A 12,661-nucleotide genomic window follows, 5' to 3' on the forward strand; every position below is an offset into this window, starting at 1 on the left:
TAAGCATCTAAATCATTTTGAAATTAAAGTATGAAGGCATTATACTCATATGTCACAAAAGAGGCATGAATTAAGTCAGGCAAAAATGAAACTGACATGTGTTTATATTAATGCTGGCCCGCCCCACACAGTTTTACACATTCCTACAGGCTTCCCTTTGATTACAATAAAACTAATTAGTCAATAAATAATGTTTGAGGGCTCTACCTCATTTGTTCAGTGCCCAAGTTCAATTTATATCCTAATGGTTGCATATTTGCCTTTAATAGAGGCAGTATGTGAAAGTAAGTGTGATAAATGAATAACCATTTAAGCGTAAAGTTACCACATCTTCATGAGAAATCTGAAAATGAAACAGTCACTGAATGTATGTATTTCTTCTATCCTAAGAAATTGTGGGGAAAATGGAAGCTCCTACAGCCAGGATCCTCACCTGACCCTAAACTACCTGATGATGTAACTTAGCCTACTGCTAAGGCCACTGCTTCCACACCTGTAGGCAATAAGCTATTACTGATTGAGTCACTGTATCAAGAGCTCTGCCCAGTGAGTGCTCCGGACCGAGGCAGAGACAGAAGTGGATTATGGACCTGCAGACTGCTGGATGCAGATGTAATTCTAGTGCTCAACCTACTTCCATGAGAATACAGCCAAGTATAAACCCTTTTACCCCTGGAAGGTTCCATGGCCATCTAGGTCTCACTGAATCCACAGAGAACTTAACTTGCCTGGGGCTAAAACCCTCAGGCAAAACAGAAATAAAGCTAATCACAGAATGAGAGAACAGATGAGAATGATTTTGGGGGGCAGAGCAATGTTAGTGCCTCTTCCCTAGAGAAATGTGCAGAAACTGGTGGAAAGAAGAGTCTGCTTACCAGTTAGGTCTCTGGTTTGGAACTTGAAGTGCATAGCTGCAGTGACAGTGCAGACAGACCCCCCCGATTGCAGGCCCCTGTCAATAAATAATCCAACTGGTTCTAGTTCTATATCCTTAAATAATCAGGTTCTCCCCTTTTGCCATCACATGGAAGCTACCTACCCAGAGATAACATTTTCTCTGATGTTGAATTAGCAAAGTGTGTTTTCTGTTGTTTCTTTTTTCCTTTAAAAGGTTAAATGGCCCAATACAATTTTCTCTGCAGCAGGTGTGTAGCTAACAAGGTGATAATTGAAAAACTGGGAGAGAAGGGGGAAAAAAACCCTAGAAAACTAGAAATCTGCAATATCTGGGAAGAGGGCAACTGAATTAGCTTTAGAAGATGCAGAAGTTTTGGTCATACAATGCCAAAGATGCAAGCTGATGTCCATCAGAGTGGAAAAACGGGAGAAGAGGTATTGTTTTTACTATCCCTCTAGAATGCAGAGGGCATAACATAATATTCAAAATTGTTGAAGCTTTGAACAAATAATGCAAGCCAAGTTTCAGTATTGTCCTCTCTTCTCATTTCCTCACATTTCCAGCAAAATAAACACAGTAGGAAGATCTTCTAAATATTCAGATGTGGTAGCATTTACTGGAATATTTTATTCTTATTTTTGTCTTTTCAGTCTTTGGTCAATGAAAAGAAAAATTTCTGCTTAACATACAGAAACATCCCGGAAGAGCTCTCCAAAAGCTTAAAACAACCATGATTTTTTTTTTTACCTTTTTCTTTTGTAACAATTTGATGTTAGCATTCAATGATGGTTAGCATTTATGTAATTGTCCTTAAGTAAGGTTGAGTCTGAAGTGTCATCAGAGTCACATCAGCCAGTGTGTGCAAACAATAGCTAACATTTTGGGGGTGCTTACCATGGGCCAAGCAAGGTGCTTTAGCCATGATGAGAGCTGATACAAGATAGTGAAGTGTTGCCTTGTTCATGCTCAGCTGGGAATGTGAATGTTGGGCAACTCTAATTTTTGCCATTCTGTTCATGTCTGAAAATGACTGAAAATGCTGTGAATATTGATTTTGGGTTATAAATATGTTTTAGTGAGTAGGCAAATTGGCAAATATGAAATCTGTGAATAATGAGGGTTGAATATATTTATAGCATCTTTCATGAGATATATAATGAAGATTGCTTATATATATGCCTATATATTTGGCTGCAGGATAGGGAGTTGGGGAATAATTATTTAATGGAGAGAGAGTTTCATTTTGGGAAGATGAAAAAGTTCTGGAGACGGATGGTAGTGATAATTACACAATAATGTGAATGTACTTAATGCCACTAAAGTGTATGCTTAAAATGATTAAATGGTAAATTTCATGTTATGTGTATTTTACCACAATTTAAAATATATATACATATATTTCATATATATAATTTATATATATTATATATATGTGTATCTATATGTGTATACACATACGTGTACGCATATAAATTAAAGTGGAGTTACAGTTTCACTTTAAGAATATCAATTTGACATACTTACATAAAAGTATGCTTTGGCTGTTCAGGAGAAGAAAGGGTGGAGTTAGTTACTAATAGTTGAGGAGCCTGGTACACCTATGGAAATGGGCTGTGCCAATGAATGTCAGGGCAGGAAAAAGGCTCATTGTAACAAACACAGACACATGCTATAAAACGTGGTTTCTAGTGAACAAGGAAAGAATCATCCAGAAACGTAAATGTTAAGGATATTATTGCCTCATGGTATCATTTCAACTTTTCTATCATGATGCTGCTACAAGCTGGTGCTCTTCCTTTATAAGGAATCTGTGGGCCTCGGGAAAAAGAAAGGAGCAAATCCTTGAGCCTAAACTCCCACTAACTTGGAGACTATATAATTGAGAGGTGGGCACTCTAAAGTGCCATTAAAAGACTAGTTGTCAACTGGGGCACCTGGGGCCAAGTGGGAGCCATACAAGGCTGATAGACAAGGAAGAATGAGCAGAGTGTTTGTGATTTTTAAAATGGGGAGAAAATGTACTCATGCTCAGGATGAGCTTACAAAGCCAGATTTTTGAAACACTAAAAGAAATAATATGTAGAAACACAACCAAATTAACAACCAGAACATGAACTCACTTTAGATAAAATAAATACAATAGAATAGCTAAAGACTTTAAAATAAGCATAATGAAGATATTCAAATTGCTAAAACAAAGTAACAACATTTTAAAAAACAACAATTAGGGAACAAAGCCAGCTGGTAATGAAATAAGAAGGTAGAGAAGAAAAGGAAATAATTAGAGATCACGGAAACAAGAAGTAATAGTTATTAATTTCAAAAAACTTGGAGGAAATTATTGAATCAGTAGACTGTACTGAGAAATTCACCAACACAGAAGAATAAAAAAATTAAAATATTAGAGCACAGTTAAGATACATGGGTGATAACTAAGAAGTCTCAAGATACAGCAACAGGAGACCTAGAAAAGAGAATGGAGGGCATGGAGAACAACTATTCATAGAGAGCTGATAATGCAACTTTTCTGGAGTTGGATAAAAGTACCCTTCAAGTACTACATGGGATAAAACCAGATAAATCTATACCAAGATACATCATAGTACTATTGGAGGACATTAAATGTAAAGTAAAAGCCTTGTACAATACCCAAGAGAAAAAGGCATGATTATCTACAAAAATAACAACTTGATTAATATCAGACTTTTCAAGAACAAAGCCAGAAGTAGTATTTTCAAGATGCTACTGGAGAATATCTGCCCTTCTAGAATTTATATCCCATGAAATTACCATTCAAGAATGAAGGCAACATGAAGACATTTTCAGTTACAAAGACCAAAAGGGTTAACAACTTACCACAGAAAAAATATTCAGATATACTTTGTTAAGAAGAAAAGCAAATGCCAAGAGAAGGCTCAGTAGGAAAAAAAGAAGCTGAACAAAAGCTTGGTGAAATGTTGGTACATGTGCTTAATTATTGACTAATTACAAATAAATAGGTTTTTAAAAAAATTGTCAGGATAATAAGAGAATATTACAAAAAACTTTATGTCAGTACATCTGAAAGTTAGATAAAATGGCCTAATTCCTAGAAAAAAATACAATTTATCCAAACTGACAGAAAATAAAACAAAATCTGAACAGCCTAATAATGAACTGTTAAGAAATTCAGTCTGTGGTTAAAATCCTTCCACAAAGAAAACTCCAGGTCCAGATGACTTCACTGGTAAATTTGATCAAATGCTTAAGAAAGAATGTCAGTCTTCAAAATATTCTTCCAGAGTATAGAAAAAGGAACAAATTAGTTTTATAGGATAGCAAAATCTAAACATCAAAACCTGATAAGAATATAAGAAACACACATAATTACAGACCTATGTCACCTCACCCTGAGCACAGATTTAGAAATCCTAAAGAAATAGCTGTAAATCAAATTCAGAAATATAACCAAACAAGTTATGTTTACTTCAGGAATAGGATGTTGCTTTAATCAAAAAACAATCATTTTATGTCTCTACATTAAAAAAATAAAGCCAAATATCATGAGATTGCTTCAAAATGTACAGAATTTGATAAATTCTTTGTTAAGTATTTTAGGATAAGAACTTCTGGCAAACTAAAAATAGAAGGAAGCAACCCTCATTTGATGTCTTTACAAAAAACCTACAACCACCACTTTAAATAAATACTCATTTCAAAACTTTCAAGATTAGACATTTAATTAGGTTTTAATTTTATATTACCATAGATCATTTAGTTCCATCTCCCAATTCAATTTACTCCAATAAGAATCAAAGAATCACTCATGGTAAAATGACTTTTTCAAAGTCAGTAGCTAATAAATTACATTTTTGCCTTTACAAGTATAACCCCTCTAGAATTCATTACTAAATAATTAGGAATATGGGGTCAAGTTTCATTTTTTCCACATGGATACTAATTGCCCCTGCTTCCCTTGCACAAAGGCTTTCTTGCCTGCCCGTCCCTTAATGCAGGTGTTGTTATGGGTCCAGCATAAGGCAGAAGCGTGTTATTCCAGGGCCTCTGTGTCTGTCTTGTATCAGTTACACATTCTCATAATTATTCAGCTTTTTAAAAAGACTTCACATCAGATTAAGTAAATCCTTCAACTTGTTTATTTGACTATTCCTGGCCCTCCCCATTTCCATACACATTTTAGAATCTACTTCATCAAATTTCTCATAGAATCTGTCTAAATTACTATTTTTTAAACAATTTTCATGATTTAATATACATTTTGAAGCAACCGTACAAACTGTTTTTGGATATATTCAATAACACGATGATGGGATAATACTGAAGTCAGTGGTCACCTCTGGGGAGGAAGCAGGACAGAGAATTTCACCAGAGAAGCGCAAGGGTTGTCAACTGCATTTCTAATGCTTTTACTCTGGAAGAATCTGTGGTAAAATCCTAGCATATTTGATAGAGATGGACAGTTGCATGGAGGGCATATGGTCCTGTTATTAGCAAAATCAAATCAAGAAATACATCTTTGTATGTTTAGGATACTTCATCATTTTAAAAATGAATAAAAATAACTAAAATCACTACTTGGTTCTCAAACAGCAGTTAACTTGGAGTTTCAAATCTGTCCAATGGACTCTGCAAGGGTCATCTATTTATAATTCACTATCCTTGACAGTGAATTTCAGCCGATAATTTTAATTTATAAATCTCACAGGGAGGCATGTTAGAAAATAATTTCTTCCCTCGTATTGAAAGAAAACATTTAATTCATTACTCAGCCAAGTGATAGAATAATTAAGCTATCCTCTATATAAATTACTGCTTACTTTAACCATTCTTCATTTTCAAGATCACAAAATTATACATACAAAAAGCCAAAAGAAATGCAAAGTTTGAAAAGCTATGTGATAAGGTAATCATAAAGTAATTCTCATTTCTCAGTCTAAACACAGGCTGACTTAAAGTCCTAGCATTTTAGATGAGCCCAAATACTCCTCTTACCAAAGGAGCAGAGCACAACGCTTCTAACTGAACAGTGAAGAGGTTTGTTTTTCCTGTTGTACAGGCTGCGGGAAATTAAAGACACAGAACAACTATACTTAACTTTCTTGACTAGAACTTAGTAAGGTAAATAACTTTGATTTAACTTGTCTCCAGAATATTATCATAAACCTTGAATTTTCCATTTGAATTGGCTCTAATCAACATCTGTTTTTTCTTTGGTAACTCTCAGGATCTCATTCCTAGGTTGAGTGACCTTGAGGTTAGTATTTCAGCCCTTTCTCCCTTTGGCTAATAGAGTTACATGTGCCATGATGACCCAGATTGCTATGTTCAATTTCAAACAGGAAAAAATGGCCCAAAGCCACATACGGTCTGCAAATCCCATCCAGTTGTCCTATGAAAGTAGGTGCAACCAGTTCTAGGTGAAAGGAGTATTTTACGTTTGACTGGGGATCAAAGTATAACTAAAGGAAGCACACTCCAAGGAATGATTTCCAGCAATAAGTAAAAGACTATAGGCTGGAATCGCTTTTCCAGTTACCCTACCAACTCCATGTTATTACGTGGCTGTTTATTCATAAAAATGGTTGCAATAACAAGAGATTTCATTGCCTTCAGGGCTTAACTGTGCACATCTGGCATTGCTGGTGATGAAGCAATACAAAAGCATAAGCCTTACTGACAAGAGCTCAGCATAGGTATCAGAAAACAGCACGCTGACTTCACTGACCATTCCAACCACCTTGAAAATGAGATGTGAGGATAGTCAGCTGAGGCATTCTGGAAAACTCGTCCTCACGCTTCAGAAGGGAAACAAGGGTGTTCCGCGACCTGCCCTGGACCAAGCTGTCTGAGGTGACGCTGGATGCTCTTGCCGCCACCTCCCAAGCCTGGGGGGGAAGAATGCTCAGGGTTCCAGGGCCCTGGCATCACCCCTGCTGTTGTTCTTATTTAAGTCATTTTAAGTTGGGTCCTTCCTGGTTGGAACCAAAAGTACCCCTACCATGGGGCTGTGACAGTTACCGCCCACATTCAAGCCTGGGGAAACCCACTGGCCTGCCCATCCTTGCTGAATCAGTATGTTCCTTCTTCCTATGGCAATCCCCTTAAAATTCTATTTGTTCCTGGTCTCTAGTCTCATGATCCCATTAAAATGACAACTTTTCTCCCTAGCTTTATGGAGGTAAAATAGATCAAAACTGTAAATAGTTAAGGTGTACCATGTGATGGTTTCATATGTATATACATTATAAAATGACTACTAGAACTATAACTTTCAAGTTTATGATCCACCAACTCTTAGTATGTAGCTTAGATGATTCTGCACAGTATTAATGGAGCCTTGTGGTTTCAGAGACAGAAATATCAAAATCTTTTGCAGTCAGATGATTCCTAAAACATATTACACCTAATTTGTCAGATTTTACAGGTGTTGGTAAGATTTAAGGTTTAATGTGTTGTCTATAAATAGGAAGTTCTTGTATATTTCTATGAGGTTAATAGCCAAGAAAATATAATACAGATATTGAAGATGTGTACATAAAAATGTCACGTAACACACATCCTTCCAATCTACATTACAAGAAAACTGTTGAACCTCATTCTTAGCACCTCGTTCTTACTTTTTTTTTAAAGTGCCTTAAACAAAAGTCTTTAGCAATTTTTAAATATTTAAATGCATCACAAGACACCCTGCTTTCAAAAAGTAAAAAGTAGTTATACATCCATAGGCCTTTGGTGACAGAGGCTGCAATACAAACATGGGTCCCCAGTCCACATGATCAGTAGACGATGGGTCAATGAAATATCCTAGTGTCACAGAGCTGAAGTATATACCCAATGTGGGCAAAGCAAGCTGAAGACGGAGACCGCAGGCAGGAAGGACTAGATCATGAGGACTGTGGCTGCTGTGCTCAGAACAGTATGTTTTGTAGTAGATATGGTAGTGATGCCATCCATAGTTAAGAGTGGTGGTAGTGGTGGTGAAAATATGAGCAAGAGTTACCCTGGATCAACTGCTGCCTATAAGACGGGCTCTGGTAGGAATGCCCTGCGCAGAAGCACTACGCTGCTTCCTCGCCCATTCTCTTGCTCACTGCATCTCTCCGCACGTGACAGTCAACTGATCACGCAGCACACACACAAGCTTCTGAGGTTGGTCATCTTCCCCACTTCTTCCTCTACTTTTTCTATTAGTTTCTTCTGGGATATACATCCTTTCCCAGCAAAAGAAAACCATTTATGTGCTTTTCTTTTTTATGAGATGGGAAAAATTCACATGGAAATAGTGAAAATACTGGAGATCCATTAATTTCATTGCAACACCATGAAGCTGATGGGATTCTCACAGCTGGATTTGTTTGGGAATAAAATGAAGAAATACTGCATAATCCTGCATTTAGTCTCTATCAGACAACATTTATGATAATGACAGCAAAACCAGATCTAGGAGTTATTCCCAGCTGTGGGGATCAGCAAGTCATCACAGGCTCGAGTCCTAATGCAGTTCTAGAGAGACGTGGAACGAGTTAGAGAATTAACTAGCAAAAAAAGGATCCAAAAAAAAAGAAGAAAATTTTTTTTACCTATACATGTATTGGTCGGTATCAGCAAAATTCTACATTCACCTATGTATGGCTCCATCATTGTAACTTCTGTATTATTTTATAATGATCCCTTGATAAGCTGTTTCTTCCTCAATTGGAAACAACTTGAAGTCAGGAACTACAGATTTCACCCTACAAACTCCACAACAGTGCCTCAGTCTAGGTAACAACAGGGTTTACTAGTTCAATATTAGGAGCGCTCTACAGTCAGCTTTCAATAAAATCCTAGTTGTAACTTAGCCGTTATTACAGTTGAATTCCTTGGTGGTTCCAAGCCTCAGTTTCATCATCTGTAAAATGGGTTTAAAAGTACCCACCCCACTGGAATGTGATGAATAAAGTTATAATACAGCCAATGTATTTAGTTCAATGGTTTGCACATAACACTCAGCAAATGGCAAATGGCAATTAATGTACAGATAAATGGTGCCCTGAATATTATCACGGGAAGACATCAATATAAAGGAAAATGGTTACTACTTTCTCTTCACAAATTATTTAAAGTATAGAAACAAAAATGCTGTGACTTAAGTATAATTTTTTTAAAGTGCTTTTCAACTGTAGGAGTTTATTCACACAGTCCCCTCACATTTTAAAACAAATTAAAAAAATGAAATAATGAATGAATGAGGGAGAGTAGAAAGAAGGCAGAAAGGAAGGGAGGGAGGAAAGAAGAACTTAAGCAGTTCATAAATATTAAAGTGTTATTGTACTACAACTCTGAAATTCCTGGTAAAAAAATCTAGAGTAAGAAGAAATAAAAGAATTTTAAGATTAGTACAAAAGGTATTATAAGTTATAGATTTGCTTACTGTCTAGTTATTCTAAAGTGAAATTCACAATGCATAGGAGGAGGAAGTGAGCTTAATCACCCAGTCAGACTCTCGCATTTTATCATCTCATTGTACAGATGAGGTAGCTGAGGTTCTGACAGATGATTTTGTTCATAATTATACAGGTTCAAAGTGTGGTCTGTGGACCAACAGAATCAGCCTCACCTGGGAGTTTGTTGGAAATGCAGAATCTCAGCCTCCTGATTGGGCATATGAATCGGAATCTGCATTTTAACAATCCTCAGGTGATTTATCTGAACACTGAAGTTTAAGAATATGGTTAGTTTGTTCATATAGGTAGTTTGATATGGGTAAGTTCATAAATGAGATAATTTAAACTCAATGCTTCGTTTTTCTATGAATTGTATAATAATCTTCAGATTTGTTAGAAAAATTTAAATCCTTTGGCTCTGAATAATCAACCTAAGAATTTTATACTGAGAACAAAACTTTAGGAAATGGCTCTTTGAAATGCTGAAAGAACACTACATTGTACTAACACACAATGACTGCTCAGCTACCCATTTCCTTTTCTGTAAAATGGAGAGACTGATAGTATCTAAACTCAGAGGGGTATTAAGAGCACTAAATTAAGACATATGAAGCCTTTGGAATAATGCTGAAATACAGTAAGGACTAAATGAGTGTTAACCACTAACTATGGCTATTATTATTATGCTCTTGAATAGGGTAAGGTATACATTTTCACATGACCATTCATTCTCACCTATTTCTACTGCAGTGACAAGAATTTGAGAAAATATCCAGGATTAGGAGTAAATACAGCCTGTGCCCACAGAATAGAGCCAATAAAACTCAACTGGGAGAAAAGTTAACAACCAACATTGCTGAATTATTTCATTAAATGGGGACTGACCTTGTGAGCAACTATGGCCACACATGGAATTAATAACTTAAGTAAAATACATAAATGAAAATTACAATGTTGATTCATGAATGGTCTTCAATAGCAAGTATTACTCTGTGTCACACTAAACACTGAACTCAAAATTTAGGACTGTTTAAGGAACATTTAAAGAATGAACAGGAGTTAGACTATCGAATACTCAATTCAATGCACTGAAACTGGAAGTTTTACTTTAGGGGAGCTGGTGGACATACACACAACAAGGGCCCAAACACCCAGAATGAGCCTAGCATGGGGAGCTGAAGTGGGGGACAAGGACTCCCTGTACAGAGTTAGTCAGCACTTGCAGGATAAAACCACCAGTGTGTTCACCCACTTGTCTCAAGCACTGATTTGAATTGAGTAAAGACAGTTACCACAGGCGGAGTATTCAACTCGGACTGTAAAATGAAAACCTCAAATTAAAATCCGAAAACTTGAGTTTCCTCCTTCTAGATGTTCACAATGGTTTTTCAAGGTATTCAGGAAAGGGTGGCATAGATAAGGCCTTGGGGTGATGTAAATCAGACTATTTTATATTTTTACATAGGTACAGGCTAGTACCTAGAGGAGTGCTATCATAGCTAGATGGATGGATTTACAAGACCCTGGATACCACACAGAAGAAGATGACAGAAAAGCCACAGGAGCCTAAGGGATAATCTAGGAGGGCCTGAAGGGAGATGAAAGGAGAGACATCTCTGCCTCCCGCCAGCCCTGCACAATAGGATTCCCAAATGGCTCCCAGAGATTCCTGGCCAGAGAAGCCACAAGCTCACCGGCAGCCCTTTCCCCTGGTTTCCTCCCCTGCCCTCTGGGCAAGAGTCTTGTAAGAGTCTTGCATAGTAATACAATCATGTTAAATATTTTTCTCCATAGGCCAACAACATTAAGCGACAAAATGGATCTTTTATTCTCCTCATGTATATAAACCATAACTCTTCACAAATAGTTAAAATTTGCTAACATTTTAATACTATCTGTATTACTTACACCTAACAACAAAATCTGCTCTATTATATCTGAAAGCAAAAATTTGCCATGGTGAAAGTGGAATATTTAAGTTATATGTGATGGCTCCCCAAAGATGCCCATATCTTAATCCCTGGAAGTCGCGAATATGTTATCATACATTCAAAAAGAACTTTACAGGTGTGATTAAGAAAGGATCTTGAGATGTGGAGATTCTCTTGAATTATCTTGGTGGGCTACATGTAATCACAAGGGCCCTTGTAAGAGGGAGACAAAGATTCAGAAAGAAGGTTACGTGAGCACGGAGGGAAGGAGAGAGGGAAAAGGCAATGTGACAAGAAGCATGAGCCACGGAATGAGATCGTCCTAGCGGCAGGCACAGGAAGGGAATGGATTCTCCCTGGAGCCTCCAGGATGAAGGAGCCTGCGGACATCTTGACTTCAGCCCAGTCAGACTGATCTGGAATTTGTGACCTCTCCAACTAAAATAATAATGACATGTTGTTCTAAGCTCTTAGATTTGTGGTAATTGGTTATATCAGCACAGAATATAATCAATGAATACTAATTATAAGTGAATAATTGGGAAAGAGTTCTCTCTGATATGTAATTTATAAAATATTTACAGACTTATACTTTTTTAGCAATCAAATTCTGACTGTCCCATCCGAAGTTCTTAAGTTAATTACACAAAAGTGGCCACATAAACTATGTAATAGTGCAGGTATGCATCCACTGATTTTGAACTTTTCAGGCAGAAAGAACTTTACAAATGACATTTAATATAAGAGACCCATAGTCTACTTCTGGGTATCTTTGTGTCTCCTAAGAGAAGACACTCATGAGCTCACGTAAAACTGGACTGATGCCACGAGCTTGCGGCAGCAACCGTGTCACTCATCTCTGCTTGCCCGAGCACAGTGTCGAGTGCACTGTTTGTACACTGTGGGTTGGTGTCCCTGCGTTTGCCAATTAAATAAATAACTGAATAAATAAAAAGATGGGAAAACCTTAGATCCTTAGCTAGGTTTACTTTTGATCAATTCAATGGAGCTTTATTCTAAATTAACCTAGAAGGACCTGATGCTGGGATAAAAATAAACAGCTTGCTTTGAAAAAAAAAAAAGGAATTTTTTTAAAAAGGCCATTAAAGATGAAGGTAAAATTAAATAAATGATAGAAGGTTCCACTTTTGGTCAGGAAGCAAAAGTTCACAAAAAACCATCAGTACCACTATAACAGTAAGAACGCAAAAAAATTTAGAAATCTTTTTGTTGTAAAAGATACTGAAGTGATCTGGACACAAATCTAAATGAACAGAATTCCAGAGAGAGACGAGTCCTTCTAGAGTGGGCCGACCTTGGTGGCTGTACTCACCGGGACAGGAGTGGGCAGAGGAGCTAGCCTGCTATTGTGCTATTGGTAAAGGAACTCAGCAGGCATGAGCAGA

At 36.9% G+C, this 12,661-nt stretch overlaps 1 protein-coding gene across 10 annotated transcripts in view; it reads right to left on the reverse strand.

Annotated features, from left to right (window-relative positions):
- The window catches only part of FARS2 (phenylalanyl-tRNA synthetase 2, mitochondrial), a 550,900-nt gene that overhangs the window by 184,724 nt on the left and 353,515 nt on the right, over positions 1-12,661 (reverse strand). The window lies entirely within an intron of this gene.

The sequence above is a fragment of the Manis javanica genome, chromosome 16 (genome assembly GCF_040802235.1).
Source record: "Manis javanica isolate MJ-LG chromosome 16, MJ_LKY, whole genome shotgun sequence".
Lineage (NCBI taxonomy): Eukaryota > Metazoa > Chordata > Mammalia > Pholidota > Manidae > Manis > Manis javanica.